Here is an 18,194-nt window from a genome sequence, read left to right as displayed (position 1 = left end):
CAGGCCACGCCCCCCGGGCGGTGCAGGGCCCCGCGCGCACGCGCGCGCCCCGTCCCCATAGCAACCCGCTGGGACGGGGCGGGGCCGCCCGCATGTTGTAGGTCACGCACATCCCCTCTGCTGCACCAAGATGGCGGCCGGGCCGTCGGCCTCGTACCCAGCCTAGGCTTCGCTGCGGGCCGACTAGAGGTAACGGCGGGCCCGGCGCGGGAGGGCGGGAGCGGGAGCGCCTCCGGTGAGCGGGAGGAAGGCGCGGGCTCGGCGCTGTGACCGGGCTCTTTCTGTCGCCTGCAGCAAGATGGCGGCAGCGGGGAGAAGGGCGGCGGGCGGGATGTGCAGCACCGCCCGGCCCCGCTCTGTGGTCGCGGCCGCTGCCATTGGCGCAGCGCGGGCCACGTGCCGGCCGCGCGCCCCGCTCCGAGCCGGGGTCCCGCTCCGCCGCCCCGGGGCCCCGCTCCGCCGGCAGCGCCGCCCGCGGGCGGACAAAAGCCATGAGTCATGTCCCGCTCCCTTCCCCTGCGGGAAGGGGCCGCGGCTGGGCCCTGCCGCGCTCAGGGGATGCGGCGGAGGGAGCGATCGCTTTCCCCGCCTTCGACCTGCCCTGTGTCCCCCCTCCCCAAGGGCAGCGGGCTCCATTCCCGGTGCTCCCCAAGGCTGAGGATGCGCCAAGGGCCGCGCTGGGGAAGGGCTGTGGCCTCACCTGTGACACTGCAGGCAGCGTCAGCCGCCTCTGGGCATGATAGCAGCGGAAATTCAGCCTCTGCTGACCTGCTCTCGGTGCCTGCAGTGTGGTTTTATTTCGGGTTATTTATAGACCGGGATGATCCAGCAGCCCCGAAGAGGGTTAAGCACGGGGTGCTGATTCTTGAGCTATAGCTGAAATGGTACATGAGAAATAGCATTTCCCGTGATGGCTTTCCCCAAACAGTAGGGGAGGTTTCATAACTGGAAGGCACAATTTCTTCCAGTGAGAGACAAGAAGCAGGAGAGGAGATTGTGCTGGGGATATTGGTAATATAGAGATCAGTTACCTTGTAAGATGAAGCAAGAGCTTTGAATTAACTAAATTTAGAATTCGAAACATTCTCAGTTCTGTGCTTGTGAAGTTAAGATTGGTGACATTCAGTCCCAAGGTGTTTGAAGAATAATTTCTTGTCTTATCCTGTTGTGTAATGGCAGAGAAAAAAATCTGCACACTCATTTGTGCTGCATTGCTTTGTCACATCTCTTCTGTTCAGTAAGGGAGGTGAAGAATCTGCCTGGTGATTTATTCCCCATTTTTCCTACTCGTTCTATTCTGACAACTGTCTTCAGTTAGAAGACAACCGACAGTAGATTTGTGTTGGGGTTTTTCCCCCAGACCTGAATTGGAAGTGGTGTTTTATGTATTGTTTCATATGTGGGTTGGGCATCCCTCTGTGTGGTAAAGGAACGTAAATCAGTGGTGAAGCAGGAAAGAAAGCAATAACCTGATGTGTATCTGCTAAAGCTCTGTGTTTGAGTAGGAGCTGCCAGTTTTTCTAACCCTTTGCCTGTTTAGATTCAAGCTGTTTACAAAAAAAACCCAGTCTTCCTATTTGTACAGGGATTCTCATAAAGCATGGCCCAAATCATAGGCAGAGCCATCCACAGCTAAGGCACACAACCTTTTTCAGAAAGGTCCACAGTATAGTTTTACAGGGATCAGAATGACAGGCACAGGAAGAGCTCTCACTAGATATGAAACAGTAACTGGTGGGATGTGACTGCAGGGTGGCAGAGGCAGTGTCACCAGCCAGCCTGAGCTTTGCCACTGCTGCTAAGCTAGTCCAGATCATTCTCAAAGGACAATTTTCCAAGTAGCTTCTATAAGAAACATTTAAAGATTGCTCCAGGGTTTTTCTATGTAGCTCATTCTGCTGTGTCCACAGTTGGCAGTGTGATACACGCTCCTATCTCCTCCTTTGCTGCAAGTTAAGCTGATTTTTTTCTGTTGGCTTATTTTTCCTCTCTTCCCCAGTTTTGCCTGATAGGGTGGAAAAAAATGACATTTCTTCTTATGATTTTGAAGGTTATTCCCTTTTTTTTCATTAGTCTCACTTACCTAGACTGGGATGAGGAAGGAGGTTTCCCCTTGAACTGGAATTTGAGCATAATGTTGTTGTTGGTTGTTGCACAGCTTAATGGCAACAATAACAATTTGATTTTGGTAGGTTAGGGGAGGTTATTCTTAGTCAAGTAGCTGTTCTTTTTCCAATTAACATTAGGCTACCTCTGAAGGTAGTATGGTCTGTTAGATGACAGCTTTGTAACCTTGGGCTTTCATAGCTGTTATCTGAGTGGGAGCCATCCCAGACAAAGCAAACTGTGCACTTTGCACCTTTTTAATGAAAATTGGTGGGTTTCACTGGTTACAGTATTTCAGGTAATACTGCCTGTTCCAAAGCATGTGATTCTTTTTGTATACAGAAGCTTGTTAAGCTGGTACAAATACACTTAGGGTTGTGCTGCTGTGAAAATTTGGGTAATTGCTCCAATCAGATGGTGAGAGTAGTCAGCAGTGGCACTGGGACCAGTCCAGAGCATTCAAACTGAATGCAGGTGTGTGGTTAGAATCACAGGATCTTGTAGGACGAGAAATACCTCCAACATCATTAAGTCCAACCCTTCCCCAGCACTGCTGTGTTCAGCACTGACCATTCCCACATCCAAACATCTCAGACCCTTCCAGGGATGGTGGCTGATGCTGCTTCCCAATATCCAATTTAAACCCTGCCTTATGAATGAATTAATGAATGGTTCTCTTACCATAACTGGGAGGCTTTTGTTAATTCCAGTGGTGGGTTTCTGTACAGTATCATATTTATGTGAAAATGTTTCTCTTTGAAAAAAAAAAGTCACTCAACAATGGTTCAATTTTGTTTTGTATTCAAGAATTCTACAGAAGGAAATCCTCAGGCCTGTATTGTGCAGAGCTTGTAAAATAAAGCTCAGAGTGAAATAATGAGACTGGCAAGTGTTCCCATGGGTGTTTTGAACCCTAAGGGGAATGTTGTTACAGTCTTGACAAAGATATTCAGAATAGGGGAGGCTTTCCCATCCCTGGAAATGTTTAAGGCCAGGTTGGACAGGACTTGGAGCAACTGGGCCTAGTGGAAGGTTCCCTTCCATGACACAGGGTGGAATTGGATGGTGGTCAAGGTTCCTTCCACCCCAAACCAATCTGTGATTCTGGGATTCTGTGCAGCACTGAAGAAGTTGCAGCAGGGTTTTTGAAGCAGGCTGAGGAAGGTGTGTTCACCCAGGAGGTAACAAGCCTGACTTGTCCAGGAGCATGGTGGTGAGAGGCCCAGGGCCTGCAGAACTTCTGCAGCATGAGTCTGTGCAGAAATTAAGTAGGTGTTATTGTATTAAAATATGAAAACAGATCAAGAACAGGCAGGAAAATAAACCCCAGCTGCAGGATTAAGTCTCTGTTCCTCTTCCTAATTACCCTACCTTTGAAAGCAGAATGCTATTGTGTAGCTTGTTGGGCTTTGCTCATGTTTTTTTATTTTTCTTATTGTTTTTTCTAGGCCTTTGGTCCAGAAGCTGTTCCTGCAGGGTGTGTGGTGTTGATTGTGGCCTGTGAGGCTGCATTTGGAGTGGGAGGGAGGGCCCTGGTCCGGAGGGCCTCTTGGGGAAGGGATTGCAGAGGACTCAGGACACCTGGAGGTGGTCTCTGGCCTTCAGGTGTTCATGCTGGACTGGTGATTAAGTCAAGAATCTAGAGCTTGTTTCAAGAGCTCTTTCCATTTTAGAAATTCCTAGCTTTAGAAGAACAATTTTGGGTTACTAGCTTATCCTGGATGTGGAATTACACCTGGGAAATTTGCATTTATATTTATATTTGTATTTACTTGCCCTTTAGCTTTAAAAGTAAGCAGATTTTTAGAATATAAACAGTCTATTAAAATCTTGTGATTTGCATTCTCATCTTAAATGATAAGTCCTGAATGCCTAATGAGTTTAGTGATCTTTTTCCAGATCTTCCTTCTGTGCACTCATAGTGTGACTTCAGTGGGAGGAAATCACAAAGTCAGGTTGGAAAAAGATTTATCAATAAACGAGGAGGAAAATTTCCAACCAAAGCAAGGGGAAAAACTGAGTTGCTAAAGGATTTATGTGTTTAAAGTTTTAATTGCAACAAGGAGGAGTAATCAGGCTGTGATTAGTGTTCTGAGTTTTTCATAAAAAAGGTGTGTTAAAGCTGAAATTCTTAATTTACCCTTCATTTAGGTGATGATCTGTGGTGTTTCTACCTACACAAGCTCTGATATTTTCCCAGCAGTCTTGCAGAAGTACAGGAATCACTTGTGGCAGCTGCCATATAATACAGATACTTTAATCCTGCTGCTAGACTTCACTTGTCTCTCACAACTGATTCTGTGTTGTTGAATCTTGCATCTGGTAGATCTCTCAAGCCTCAGTGATATTTTACAACTTATTCCTGGCTATATTAGCACGTGAGTAGCTGAAGTACACGTAAGCACTGCTGTGGGTGCAGAGGGCTGACCTTGGCCACAGCTGCCTGGCCTGGGGGAGCTGCCTGTGCTGCTGAGGCACAAGGGAAGCAGGGGCTGGAGCAAGGAGTTATGTCCAGCTAGAGGCACAAAAAAAGCCCTTGCAAAGCAGCAGGCAGGAAAAAAAACAGGGAGAAACCTGAGAGAAAAGATAAACCACAAAAGGCTCATCTAGAGGAAGTCATAACGAGTTTAACTTCAGTGGAAAAACAGCACTAGAAGAAGGGAAGGGATTGGTTCAGTAGCTGCAAGACACAAAGAAATGGTGACTCACAGGAAAAGTTTTGCCTTTGAGGGGACTGAATAGCACAGGCATATTTGTGACCTCCCTTAAATGATGTTGTTTAATTTAATTGCAAAATAAAATGGATTTACTTGTTGATGCAGAATGGAAGTAGTACCAGATTCTCTTACACCCCACAGCAGTGTCTGGAGCTGTTTTCCAGCCACAGTTTTGCTGTTTTATTGACAGTTTTTCAGTGATGAGAGAACCACTTGGGAGAAGTTTAGGGATGGAACAGATAGATTTATTTAGCATTGATGACAGAAAAGAGACACACCCATCCCTCCCCCCTGAATAAAAGACCCCAACAACAAAAAAAAAAAACCTCAAATATGGAAACAAAGCAATACCAAGAAACAGAATTCTATAAAGAACTTGTCAGTGTGATTCTGGTAAAAGTATCCACACATATATAACTTGTGTGTATGCCACATCTTTTACCTGCAAGAGAAATACTTGTGAAGAAAAGTCTCTGGGAGTCATCATATCATGGTAATTGATAATTGTGTGCTTTGAATTCAGCAACATCCCAGCAAATAACTGGAATTTAAGGAGGAGAGATTTGGAACCCTTTGTGTTATGACTATTGCAATCCTGTTTGGAGGAGGCAGGACCCAGCCTTCTCTGTGTTATTGAATTGACAGCTGCTTGTTGAGGTCTCTCTCAAAGGAAGGTTACTGGTATCATATCTCCCAGTAAATACCACGAGGCAGGTATGGCTGACTGTCACAAAGGTAACCTCTGGCGTGTTTCTCATCAAGGATTGGATAACAAATAATCTCCTTACATCATTCAGATCTCAGGCTTGGTGCCAGGTATTGGCACACAGCATGGGCATCGCTCCCCTGTCCCCTTTTCCCCACCCATGCTGGTTTTGGTTGACTGGTATTTCAAAGGTTTTATTGCAAGTTGCTGTAAAAATCTGCAGAGGCTCTTTTCAGAGGAACACTGACTGCCTTGATGGCCAGAGCTGGATTCAGGTGGTACCACCTGCTGTAGCATCACTTGCTTCTTCTCTTCTGTTTTTTTGTAGTCCTGTGTTTTTGTCTATCCCTGCATTTATGGCATTGACAATTCAACTGGATATTTCACAAAATAAACTGGATATTTGCCAAAGATGAGTGACAAACAAAGCCAAGGGCAGGCTGTGTGGCCAGAAGAGGAACCTCAGGCATGGGATGGGTACATGGGTTGAATGAGGAAAAAGGAAGAGAGTAAGGGATGGAATTAACATTTCCCCACTGCAGGGACAAAGGCCAAGCCAGGGAAAGCCAATTTTGGGGAGGAGGCTAGGAGTAATTGCAGTGGGCTTGTTACTTCTTGCCCCAGAATTTGGGGGGCATTTTTGTGTCTCCAGTGGGCACTGGATGGAGATGGTTGGACTGCCTGACTTCTGCATTTCTGAAAGAGGAGAGCAGGGTCCTGTTGTTTGTACAGCAGCTCCAGCAGTTTCCATTGCTCAGGAGAAAGTAAGTTTGCTCTTATCTCTTTGCCAGTGATAAAGTTGAATGTAAACCTTTGCTGGAGCAGTTGAAAGAAAAACTGGAAAGAAAACTCTCAGAGCAGACAGGGTGAGAGTGGGAATGGGAATATATTATGGTTGACCTGCTAGTGCATATGCCTTTGTTTTCAAAATGAATAGTTCAGCATTGGTGCAGTGTGCTGGGATTCAGGTGTTTGGTCTTAGAAGGACCCTTGGAATGTCTGGAGAATAGCAAGTTGTAGGTTGCTTAAAAGTAGAGCTGGTTATGTAGCATTGAAAAAGCTTAAAAGTGATTTTTAAACTCTTGCTCTTATAAAGAGTTTGATTAAAATCCTGAATAGATGGCTCTGTTGCTTGCAGCATAGCTATGGGTAAAATGAGAGCAAGCAGTGAGTATTTACAGAAGGTTAGAAGTTCTTGCAAATTTAGGAAACATTACCCCTCTATTTTATTTGAAAACTCATCTTGCTCAGGACACCATTCCAAGTGGGTGGAGGAGTGAGCAGCATGAGGTATCAAAACAAAAAAATTGTACCCAAAATGGTTCATGTCCTGTCCTAGTTCAGCCCAAAGATGAGCAGGGTAGAACTGGGAATGATTCAGTTATGAAAAGAGGTTTTAACTGTAAAATAATATTATTTGTAACAATTAGGGGGAATAGTTTTACTCTGAGTTCTCCCTATCTGTCTTTCTCTCCTTTCATAGCAGGCTTAGAGTGGCCTTGCAAATTTGGAAGGGAAGACTGCCTGGGTTTTTCACTGTCAGTTTAGATCACTGTGATGTAATTCTGTCTAACACATGAAGAGCCTTTTGCTTGGCCTAGTAGAGATTAGGAATTAGTGCTTGTCTGTGGTTATGCTGAGCCCCTGTTGCATGTGCTATGAATAGGACAAAGGGAAGGCAGTGCTTAAATAATGAGGGTCTGAGCATTGCTTTGCCAAAGTGGAAATCATTGCTTTTCCAGTTGGAATCAGATATTTACTTTAATGCTTTTTCAGAGGAATTGTTGCCAAACTAAAGGTGGGTTTTTTCATTTTTACATAGTTCTGTCCTGCTCCAAACAAAGCACTAGCCTCCCTGCAAGTATCAGGCTCTTATTCTTTCAAGTGTTTTGTTTGTCATAATAATGCTCACTTTTCTGGGTTGTAGTTTCAAGCTGCTTATTTCAACTGAAAGATAGAAATAAAGAAAAATAAAATTTACAGAATTAGAGACTCTCTTGAAGCCATGTGACTTGGGAAACTGGAATTCAGAGCAAAACATACCAGAGCACATAGAAGTTTATAAAAATGGAGCTCTGGCATTCTCTTCTCTTCGTTATCCAATAAACATTATGAACTAAGGAATCTTTAAAATCTTTCAAGGAGCCTTGAACAACTTTGCTGAGGTTTTTTTTTATATAATACCTCAAATCAAAGTAGCTAAGCAAGATTAAAAAGAACTGGAACCCAAACAGAGTGGACAAAACCAAATGCCTGTTTACATTTTTGCTTAAGTTGCAATTTTTCTGCTCCTCCCCTGAAAAGTGACACTGGGGAGGTCTCATTTAGTTTGCCACTGTTCTTTTTTCTTTTCATTATTTTCTGTATATATTTATCCAATCAATATGAAAAGAAGTGGTTGTTGTTGTCTTTATAAACTGCTGTAAGCAAGTATTTAAATTCTGCCCTCAAAATATTAGGTTAAGAGTAGCTGGAGGAGGGTCTTAGTGGGTCTGGTGACAGGTTTGGGCTCAGGGACTTAGTTGACTTCATATTTTCTAAGTATAGGACAGTTAATATAGTAAAAAGGTAATTTTAGGGCTTGCAAATTCCTTTCCTTTTCAAGTTAGGTGGTGTAGAGTGGATGAGAGTTGCTGGCAGCATTTCTTTAAAAAAAATTGCCACGTGTTCATTTTATATTGCAGTGGCCAATGGAGAGAGATCAGGAGACACTGAAAGGTAAACAAAAGAACTTCAACCCAGTGGCCAAAGGAGAGCAAAGTAAAAGTTTCCATTTGAAGAACAGAAAAAAAAAATAGTGCATGCTTTGTTCTGCAGTATCTCCAAAATGCTCATTTCTTGGGTAGCTGGGATATTAGCAGGCTTTGGAAAGCACCTCTCAACTCACTGATTGTGGAAGATTTTTGTTCTTCTGCAGTGTAGAATGGCAAGCAGTGCTGCAACACCACTCTGAAAGCACCTGGGAGTGATAAGCACACAGTGTGCTGGTAATTTAAACTAAAAAGCAATTTCACATCAGCATAAAAAGCCAACATTGAAATTCTAACTGCAATTAAGAAACCTTTTTTCACTGTAAGGATAGTCAGGTGTTGGAATAGGTTGCCCAGAAAGTTTGTGCAGCTAAGAAGGTTTTCAAGACCTGAGTGAGGAAAGCCCTGAATGCCGTGGTCTGACCCTGCTTTGAGCAGGCCCCAGAGTCTCTGACCTCCATGTGTTGCCAGATATTCTGAATTTCTGTGATTTTTGTGCTGTTCCCACTTTCCAGGCAATATATTTGGAATCTTTGTTTTCTGAATCACTTTTTCCGTTTTGAGTCAAACCAGTGTTTTGCTTTACTGTGAAACTGGAAGATACTGTATTTTACTTTATCCCTCATGTTTATTCCTCATGAAAATGTTTATTGGGTCCCCAAGGCCAGGAGCCTGAAATTTGCTTCTACTCCTTAGCAACTTCTTGAAAGCCATGTTTATGTTAAACCAGATTTCTCTCACAGTGCAAGTGGAAGGGCAGACTCAGATTGGTCCTCTGTGGCTTCCTTCTGCTTTGCTTTTGAATTGATTTTATTAAAGTGTCCATTGATTTTTATTTTTTTTTTCTTTCTGATCTCTGAAAAGGCATTTGTTTTGTCACAGCACCTGACATCCAAGGATCACAGCATTCTGAACAACTTGAAATGAAATAATGAGTCCACAGAGAAAATCAAGATGCTGTGTGTGTACAGCCAGGCCAACCAAGACCATTTGCTGGTCAATTCACCAAATCTGCAGCAAATCCAAGAGCAGAGCTTGAGTCTCTTTACTGGGTTTTTTGTTGTTTGTTTTTTTTTTTTTTTTCCATTAAATCTGATTTTCTCACAGTGTCCCTGTGTAAAGCCAGCAGCTTTTCCTCCCTCTGCAGTCAGAAGCCTGATGCTCCTTTTTCACTCTAGAACTCTGTCACACCAGTAAGTTGCTCCTGTTCTTCCTGCCTATTCTGCATGCCCCTTGTTACAGAGCACCCTGCCATAGCCCAGGAAGGGCAGTGTCTATATTCTTTGCTAGCTGATGGTTACATAATTTTATTGTCAGTTTTAAAGACCCATATTTGCCTGAGAGGCCTGCTGAGGTTTGTCATTTTCCTTCCATATCCAGTCAGCTGTTCTGTTCCTGCAAGAGCATTGCCCTCAATAAACAATGTAGGTTACCAGGAGAAAGGCAAGTGGTGTTGCACCCACCTGGGACCCTGTATTTTATACCAGCCACATCTGTGTGAGACAAACACACACAGTCACTCATCTTCCTTCCACCACCCTCTCTTCTTCACAGCATCACTAAGTGGTTGGAGCTGGGATTAGTGTCTAGGCTTGGGTAGACTTTTCTCTTTCTACCTCTAATTCTCTAATTGGGTATTTACAGTGGGCCTCTGAAGATGATGGAAGCTGCATTAAGTACAGCCAAGGGGTAGAATTTAGCCTACAGAATCATCTCTTCCCAGCATTGATGTGAATGGGGAAGATAGGTGTCTGATTTGCACATCCCTGAAACTCTTCTTCCTCATGGCAAATAAGTAAAAACTAATCTCAGAGACATAAGCAATGTGGACTCAGTTCAATCATTTCTTATGATGAAACTTTTTTTATTCTCTTAGCAGAACTATCCACATAGTTTGACTCCAAACTTCAGTTTAACAGAGCTTTTCTGTAGAAATGCCAATGTTCTGTTGGAAGATCCCCTGGCTTGCCACAGCGATAGCTGTGGAGCTCAGACACGTATCCTGCTTTGGCTGGGACCCTCAGTACTCCCTGCCATACAAGTGCCCTGCATCCTGAATCCTCTTTTGCTTGCTTTTTCTAGTGTGATGCAAAGTTTACCCCCAACCCTTTTCTCTTAATGCCACTGGCAGGGGATGTGCTGCAATGGATGCTTTCAGGGGTAGCTCTTTTGTGGTGTTCTCTGACTTGAGGGTGTGGGGTAAGCACCCAGAGTACAAAAAGGGTGCTTATTTGTACAGTTTTAGAAATCTGGAGTTATATTTAACAGGAAATAAAATCACAGCACACACTCTTTGGAACATACTTGGGTTGCTTTCCAAATAAGGCTTTTGGTTTCTGGCAGGAAAAATAGGGCTCTGTTATAACAACAGAAAATACGAATAGGCCAGAAGAAATGCTTTCAAAATCCCAGCTCAGCCGAGGGTGGCTGTGCCAGGAAAGACCAGCCTTTTTGCTCCAGTACTTTAAGGTGCACTTTCCCTTTCCCAAGAGCTCTGGGCTGAAGTGATCATGGAAAGCTTCTTAACTCCTCAGCCTTGCCTTCACATGGGTGAACACATGTTCCAAAAAAACAAGCCCCAAACCAGTTCAGTGTTACTTTTATCTCTCTGTGTGTTTGATGTTTTTGCTGGTCCCATTTGTGTCCTCCCTGAGACTGGTGATAAGAGCTGCCACTCTGATAAGCCATGGAAACTACACAGTGCCCAATCCTTTACCCTTTCTGCCTCCCTTTGATGCTCTCTTTGGGAGGCTTCTTTTTCCTTTATTCCAACAAATCATGAAATTGGGGCCTATAATGCTGCCAAAATACAGGTTGCTTGAGGGGGCGTGGTAAGTTAGGTTTGTCAAGGGGTTGGGTACCTTCTTCTGTCTCCATTCCCCTCAGCTACCAAAAATTCCTGCACCTGGCTTGTAGAGGAGCCATTTTACACACATCTCCATGACAAGTGTATTTTTATTTTTTAATGTGAGATTTTTGATCAAGTAAGTAGACAGAAGAGACCTGAAGCAATCCCTGCAAACCCCTCTCTACCCACACTCCATAGCCTCATTGAAGAAAAGGTATGGGATGGGACATGGATGGTTGATGTGCTGGTGGGAGCAGGAGGTTGAAATGAGCCTCCTGGCACCTTCTAAATGTGTTTTTGTCCATGCACAGTACGTTGCACTGAATGTAGGAGGAAAGGTGAGCTCTTCCCCCCATACACACACCTCTTTCCCTGTGGAAGATCTTCCTCTAAGGAGAACAGCCTGTGACACATTTCCTTCAGCAGAAATCATTATTTGAGGGTGGCACACAGGTGCTCCAGGCCTTCCAGTAGCTTCTGGGACTGGCAGACTTCCCTCCCACCACTTGGAACTGCAAGTAAAGGAAGAGCAACAGGCAGAGGAGGATTGCCTCTTCAGCAGACCTGGAGAGGAAGCTGTGATAGAAGCAAGAAATCCATAATGATCTGGCAACCCGTGGCTGCAGCAGCACTGTGTAGAGAAAGCAGGAGAGAGCCATGCTGTTGTCCCAGAGGCACAAGGTGTCTTGTCCCCACAGAGGGCCCCTGCTAAACCAGATAATGAGGTGGAGCTGAGAGAGAACAGTGTTGGTGCTTTGGTAGGCTGGAGGTTGTGATGCTTTTCTGGTTCCCTGGCTCAGGGGATCATGGTACTTACTCATGTTAGAGTTAATTCGAAGTTAGTGTTGAGAGGAGCTTTGCACTGGGGAGATAAACATGAGGGAGCAAAAGCACCTGAAGAGCATCCTGCAGCTTAAGCAAGGTTCTGAGTCCCAAATTACAACACCTTGCACTGCAGCTGCTGCCCAGAGTCTGGAGTTGCTGAGGTGTGCCCAGGTCCCTGGAGCTCTGCCTTTACATAAACCCCCAAATGCCTTGGCAGGCACCGGCCTGCTTGGGGGGCTTAGGGGCGCTGGTGGCATCCACAGCCCAGTGCTTGGTGCCAGAGCAGCCAGAGCCAGCTCCTGCAGCAGTCATGACGTGGCAGCAGTGGTCACTGCTTTCTGTGGAGATCCCCATGCCTGGAGTGGGATTCCTGCATCCTCCCAGAGATAACAGGCTTTGAGGGGAGATCTGGGCTAGGGGAGATCACAGAGGTGCCTGGCCGTGGTGTCAGTTTAGTCTTGATGACTGTTTTCTGTTCAGCAGACTTCCCGATTTCACCCACAAGTGTATCTTTATTTATAGCTATAAATTGTATGTGTCAAAAAATTCAAGTGTTTTGATGATGTCCTCTCAGCCATAAGATAAAAAGAGGAGAAATGGAGAAATCTACTCTTGTTTACTAATAAGTAGTAATTTTACTAAAGGCTAAATACCATCCATGTTTCCATAAATACAGTGCATGAAATCTCTAAAATTTACTGCGTGTACTCAAAAGCAGTTAACCCAAAGACCTCAGATTTTTGTGGTCAGAGCTCCACAGAGCAGCTTTCATTTTGTTTGCTAGGATCTGGGAGTGCTCTTTCTCAAGGTGGGAATGAGAAAACCAGTCACTAAGTGTAAGTTATAAATTATGAGAAAGATTAATGCCATGTAGGAAAATGAGCTAATGCAAAAATCAGTTCAAATTGGATGCATTTTTACAGTGATGGGAATGGGACAGGGTTTTCTCCTTGGTTCCCTGAGGGTGCAGAGTTAGTAATTAAAAACATCTATATTGCACAAAGTAATAAACATCCTCTGTGCAGGAAAGGAGGGTTTTGTGCTTTCTGGCTGGCCTTTCCCCTCCTTTACTCTTCCCAAAGATTGGAATAAGAAGAGGGGTGTGGGTTTGGTATTTTTTTTTTAATTTTATTTTTCTGGGGGATTGTGTTGTGGTTTTGGGGGTTTTCTATGGTTTTGTTGGTTTTTTGGTTTTTTTTTTTTGTACTCTTGCCCTTACCTTGCCCCTCCTGCCTGCCTGCAGCCTCCCTTCGGGCAGCTGCTGCTCTGACAGTGTGTGCAGGAGGAGGTGGATAAAGGGGCCTCTCGGGGCTGGGGCCTCGCTGTCCCTCTGCACTTGCGGGACCTGGCAGGAGCCCCAGCTGTTCGCTCTCTTCACTAAGCCGTGGTTTTCAGGCTGACCGGAGCCCTCATGAGCCACTGCTCACTAACCCTGCGTGATACCGGGCTTGCCCAGAGCGGGTAATCCTGAGCTCCGGGGCTGGGTAAGGGCCCGCGGGCGGCTCGGTGCTGCCGCTGGGCTGCGGTCGGGAGGCGCGTTCCGCTGTGAATCTGCACGGAAGGTGCACAGGGCCTGTACCGCGGATATCGGCGCGGTCCTGAGGGCTCAGAGCGGGCGGTAGCCAGCCGCGATTCGCTTCCCTGGCCGTGCGGGAGCGGGGCCGCCAGCAGAGCCGCAGGCTCCGGGGCCGCTCGGCCGCAGCGGGGCGTCCCCGGCAGCGCAGGGCACGCGTGGCGGGCCGGCCCCGCCGGGAAGGGGCATGTCCCGCTGACGTGCGGGCCGGGGATTGGCAGCGGCCCGGCCTATATAGGCGGCGGGGCGGGCGCCGCGCCGTTCTCCCAGGAGCGCTCCGTTTCTCCAGAAGGGCGGGCGAGCGGGCACCGGCCGGAGTGAGTCACGGGGGACGGGGGCGGCCCCTCCGCCGCGGCCGCGGCGGCGCCGACGTGGAGGCTGGCGGGGAGGCCCGGCCCGGCCCGAGGCGGCCTTGCATCCTCCCTGGGGCGCCGACGTGTCGGCGCTGCCTGCAAAGTCCGCGCTAACTTCCCGCCGGCCGGGCCGGGCAGGGCAAAGTCCGGCGAGGGAGGGCATCCCGCGGCGGGAGGTGGGGAAAAGTCTGGCCCCGCGGCGCGGCCTCGGCCGCCGGTGGCATGGCTGTGCCGGCCGGCAGCAGCTGCCGCGGATGGCCGGCAGTGGGGCCACGCCGATAGGGAGGCCGGGCCCCGCGGCTGCCTGGGGAGGGGGCGGCCGGGCCGGGCCGAGGCACGGCATGGATCCCGTCGTTGGTGGGAGAGGGTTAGTGGCGCAGAACGAGGCGGCTCTATGCCGTTCCCGGCCGTCTTAGGGTTTGATTCCGATAGGAGCCAAAGCGGCCAGAGGCGAGCGCTCGTCCGGTGTTGGTCAGCCCGCGGAGCGACGGCGGCGGGCAGCCCAGCCTGCCGCGGGCCGAGCGCTCCCCTCCTGCCGTGGCTATAGAAGGACGAGCGCCCTGGCCACCGTCGGCGGGGGGAGGTGCCAGCGCCGGGCCCGAAGCCGGCCGTGCCCGCCGCGCTGCCCGCCACCGGCACCGTTCCGGCGGCCGCGGAGCCGCGCTCGGGGCTGTCACTGGGCCCCGCGGGAGCTCCTGCCCCCCGCTCGCCTGATGCGGCCGCCCCCGGCCTGCAACCCGCCGAGCCGCGGCCGGCTGGGGCTGCCGGACCTGGGGCTGCAGCTGCCCCGTGGCGCTGGCCGCGCCCCGACCCCGTTCCCGCACGGTCCCGGTGCCCTGGGCGCGCCCCCGCCGCCCCCTCCCGCTCGATCCGCGGGGGGCGCGGTGACAGCGGGGCCCGCCGGGCCCTTTAAGGGCGCCGCCCCGCCCCGCCGCCCCGCCCCCGGTGCCGCCAGTGCTGAGGTGGCGCTGGCGGCGCCGCCCGCCCGGCCGGGCCCGCGGGGCCTGGCGGCTCCCCCGCCCCTCGGCCGAGCACGGCGGGGCCGAGCGGACCGGCAGCCCCGTGCCGCTGCCCCGGGGATCACGGCGGCGGTGCGGGCCTGGGTGGGCTCCGGGCACCGACTGCCCCGGCGCTGCCCCTGTCCCAGCCCCGCTGAGCGGCGCCGTCTCTGGCTGCCCCACCGGGCCGGCCAGCAGGACGCGGCCGGGTGCACGTCCTCGGTGGCGGGGCCGCCACAGGGCTCCTCCTGTCCGGGGCCAGACGCGGCGGCGGGGCCGGCGCTGGTGAAAGAGTAAACATGGGGGATGGGTCAGGACTGCCCGCGGCCAGGGCTGCGGTCGGGTTGCACTCTGTGATGCATTAAGTCGGGAATCGCTGCGAAGGGAGACTGCGTTCTGCCACGCAGCAGCTGTCTGTCAGCATGATCCCCTCCAAACCAGGGGACCTGGGCCTCCAGTCTGAGGGAGCCCGTCGGTTTTCTGAAAAGAAGTATTTTCACGTGTCCACTCATCAACCAAGAGGTTGCCCTGTCCTGGATGAACCTTTGACAGAGCACAGTGCCTACCACAACCAGCCAAGCCTTGCTGCTGTGTGTGGTTCTCACTGCATGCCATTAACAAAGTAATAATGTTTGTATTAAGTATACTTTTAAATAACATGTAACTGACATTTCCGTCCACAAGAGCTGCGTGTATTGGCAGTGTAACTCATGACTTTACCTTTGTTTCTCTTCATACAAATGTTTCCCGTGTGATTAGGTCTGGCCATTGCTGGAGGTTATTTTTAGGATGTTTCTCTTTGAGAATTCGTTCTCTTTATTGAAATGTACTCTAGGCTTCCGTAACTTTATTTGGTGCACAAGGCCAGCACTACAGGCAGTGTATCAAGCAGGCAGTTTGAAACCTGTTGACCCAGTCAGCTCCATGCTGGCATGACGTAGCTGTAGCCTTAGTTTCAAACCTAAGTGGGAAGGCAAGGAGCTGTAAGATCCAAATGCAGTGCTTAAACTGCTGATTTTGATGTTACATTTAAAATACTATTCTAATGGCTGCCTCTGATTTTGGCCAGAGATGAATCCCTGAGGCCTACAATATACCAGATGCTTGGAATTGCTGGAGATGAGGAGTATTTGTTCTTAGCTTCTTGTATGGGTGACGAAGCAGAAATTCATATGGATAAATGCTGCCCTTTGATTCTGCATTCAATGTCTGGCTGCTCTCTGAGGTGGAGGCTGAAGGAGGATCTGTGCAGCTGCTGTGTACACAGTGAAACCAGCAGCTGTGCCTTGAGGTTGTGTCTTTCAAGTAGGTGCTATATTGGGTGTTGCTCACTGACTTCTTATCCTTACCCTCCTCCTCTAAGGAGAAAAATACATGCAAGATCAGCCAGGTGGTGTTTTCTGGAGAAATGAGAGTTATAAGCACATCTGTGCCTTTAGCAAGGCTCTGGCCAGGCCTTGACAGCTGTTTGTGATGTCTAGCACGCCTCTCCCTCCTGCCTTCATTTGGAGCTTGCCACAAGGTGGTGGCACCCTTGTTAGTGACCCAAGGGGCTGCTGGAGCTGCCACAGAGTCTGCAAGTCTTGGGGAGATAGTCTGGAACAGGTGCCATGGCAGTACTTGCTTTCCCTGGATCTGCAGCAGCTTGAGCAGCACAGGCATGTACCATGGACACATAACCATGTCTTACACTGGGGTGTAACCCTGGACTGCAAGGAGATTTCTCCAAGATCAGGTTGCTAGCCACCCTTTCTGTGCACAGCAAATGCCTTGCAGAGATCTGCATTGCTGCAGCAGCTGTACTTCAGCAGCATGACTGGCTGTCCCAGTACCTGCTGCCTCATTCCTGGATTAATTGCAGCATTAACTCTATTGCTCTGACAGCACAGTTTGTGCTGCCTTCTGCCTGTTCAAGGCATGTTGAAGTAGGGGAAAACAATGGCCTTGGCTGAGGTGCAGATCAGGTCTGGATGACTCTGTTGCATCACTGTTTTCTCTGTTCTTCCCTCCTTTCCTTCTGCCATCATCAGCCTCCCTTTACTGCATCACAGCTCTAGCATAACGTGAGACACCCCATCAGCAACACTATGTTTTTAGGAGTGACCCTGGTTTTGGGAGCCTTTTCAAACATATTGGAATGTCAGAGATGGCAACTGTCACTTTCCTGAAAAGCAATCAAGTTTGCTATACAGATGACGGTCCAAGCAGCACTGCAGGGTGTGTGTGGGAGAGCAGCCTCTTGTCCCATGAGCAGGCAGAGGCACTGGGTTTTAGGAGAGTTCCAGCTCTGCAGAAGCACACAGAGCAGCTCTGGGGAACTCTGGGTGTGGATATTGTACAACTGACAGTGTGTGTACTGTACCAACTTTTACATTGTCACTTGTATTTCTAAGCACTTTCTCAATAAATCTGCAGATCCAGATTCAGGAGATGGAAATCCTTTCCCAGCAGTGTATTTTTCTTCCTGGTTCTGCCTTTTGTACACATTTAAAATAGTCCGTGTAAACCAGTGTAAATTTTCTTCTTCAAACTTTCTGATTTAGGCCTGGAGACAGAATTTAGTGCCTGGTGCATGATCTTATTGCAATAAAAACTGCAGAGCTGGACTGCCCAGCAGCTGAGTGTTTGCCTTGGTTTGTGAGGATGTCTGTGTTGATTCACCCAAGCTCCACTGAACTACATTCCTAACTTGTGACTGATGGCAGTGCTGTTGGCAGGTTTTCAGGTTGTTAGTCTCTTCTGACTAGAGGTCTTGCTTGCAACCCTGAAATTTCATGTTTTGAACATCTGTTATTAACTGAGTATATTTTTGCCTGATATTGGATGGCTACTCTTGTAGCCAGTGTGGTGAAAGAGTAACTACTCCAGACTTCCTGCTGTGAAGTTTGAGTAGATAGTGCCACAGCTAGTAAAATATGACAGGTGTCGTGTGTGGGGAGATGCAGCTGGGTATGAGTGTTTTGGGTAAGGTGCAGCTTTGAAACCTTCAGGCAATGTGCTGTTGGATATCATAGTAACAGGGATGTCATGTTTTCTGTTGTCTTGGACCTAATTTATTTATTTTAATTATTTTTTTTTTTCTCTACAGCAAAAGCTGGCAGGCTGACAAACAGGCAGCTTACAGGACGGACTCTCTGGCTACTGACCATTTAGCTGGTAAGTTTGTACACCATTTAGCTGGTAAGTTCTTATTTTGGGGAGCTAAAGATCTTGCTGCTGCTGAGCTTGCTAGTCAGAGTGGCTTTCTGAGTGTGTCCCTAAGTCAGGCACCTAAATAAGTTTCTCATGAAGAGGAAACAGCTTCCTGGGTCCTTTCTC

General features: G+C 48.4%; 1 protein-coding gene across 2 annotated transcripts in view; it reads left to right on the top strand.

Annotated features, from left to right (window-relative positions):
* Positions 1-77: 77 nt before the first annotated feature.
* The window catches only part of HDLBP (high density lipoprotein binding protein), a 39,154-nt gene continuing 21,037 nt past the window's right edge, over positions 78-18,194 (top strand). Inside the window, exons 1-2 of one of the 2 annotated variants that reach the window (XM_058812612.1) lie at positions 78-189; positions 17,965-18,032. The gene's annotated coding sequence lies outside the window, so the exon portion shown is untranslated. Of the gene's footprint in view, positions 190-13,795; positions 13,843-17,964; positions 18,033-18,194 lie in introns of those variants that run through there. The other variant, XM_058812613.1, reaches the window with a different exon arrangement.

This window comes from Ammospiza caudacuta, chromosome 11 (assembly GCF_027887145.1).
Source record: "Ammospiza caudacuta isolate bAmmCau1 chromosome 11, bAmmCau1.pri, whole genome shotgun sequence".
NCBI lineage: Eukaryota > Metazoa > Chordata > Aves > Passeriformes > Passerellidae > Ammospiza > Ammospiza caudacuta.
This window is presented reverse-complemented; position numbering and strand designations above follow the sequence as displayed.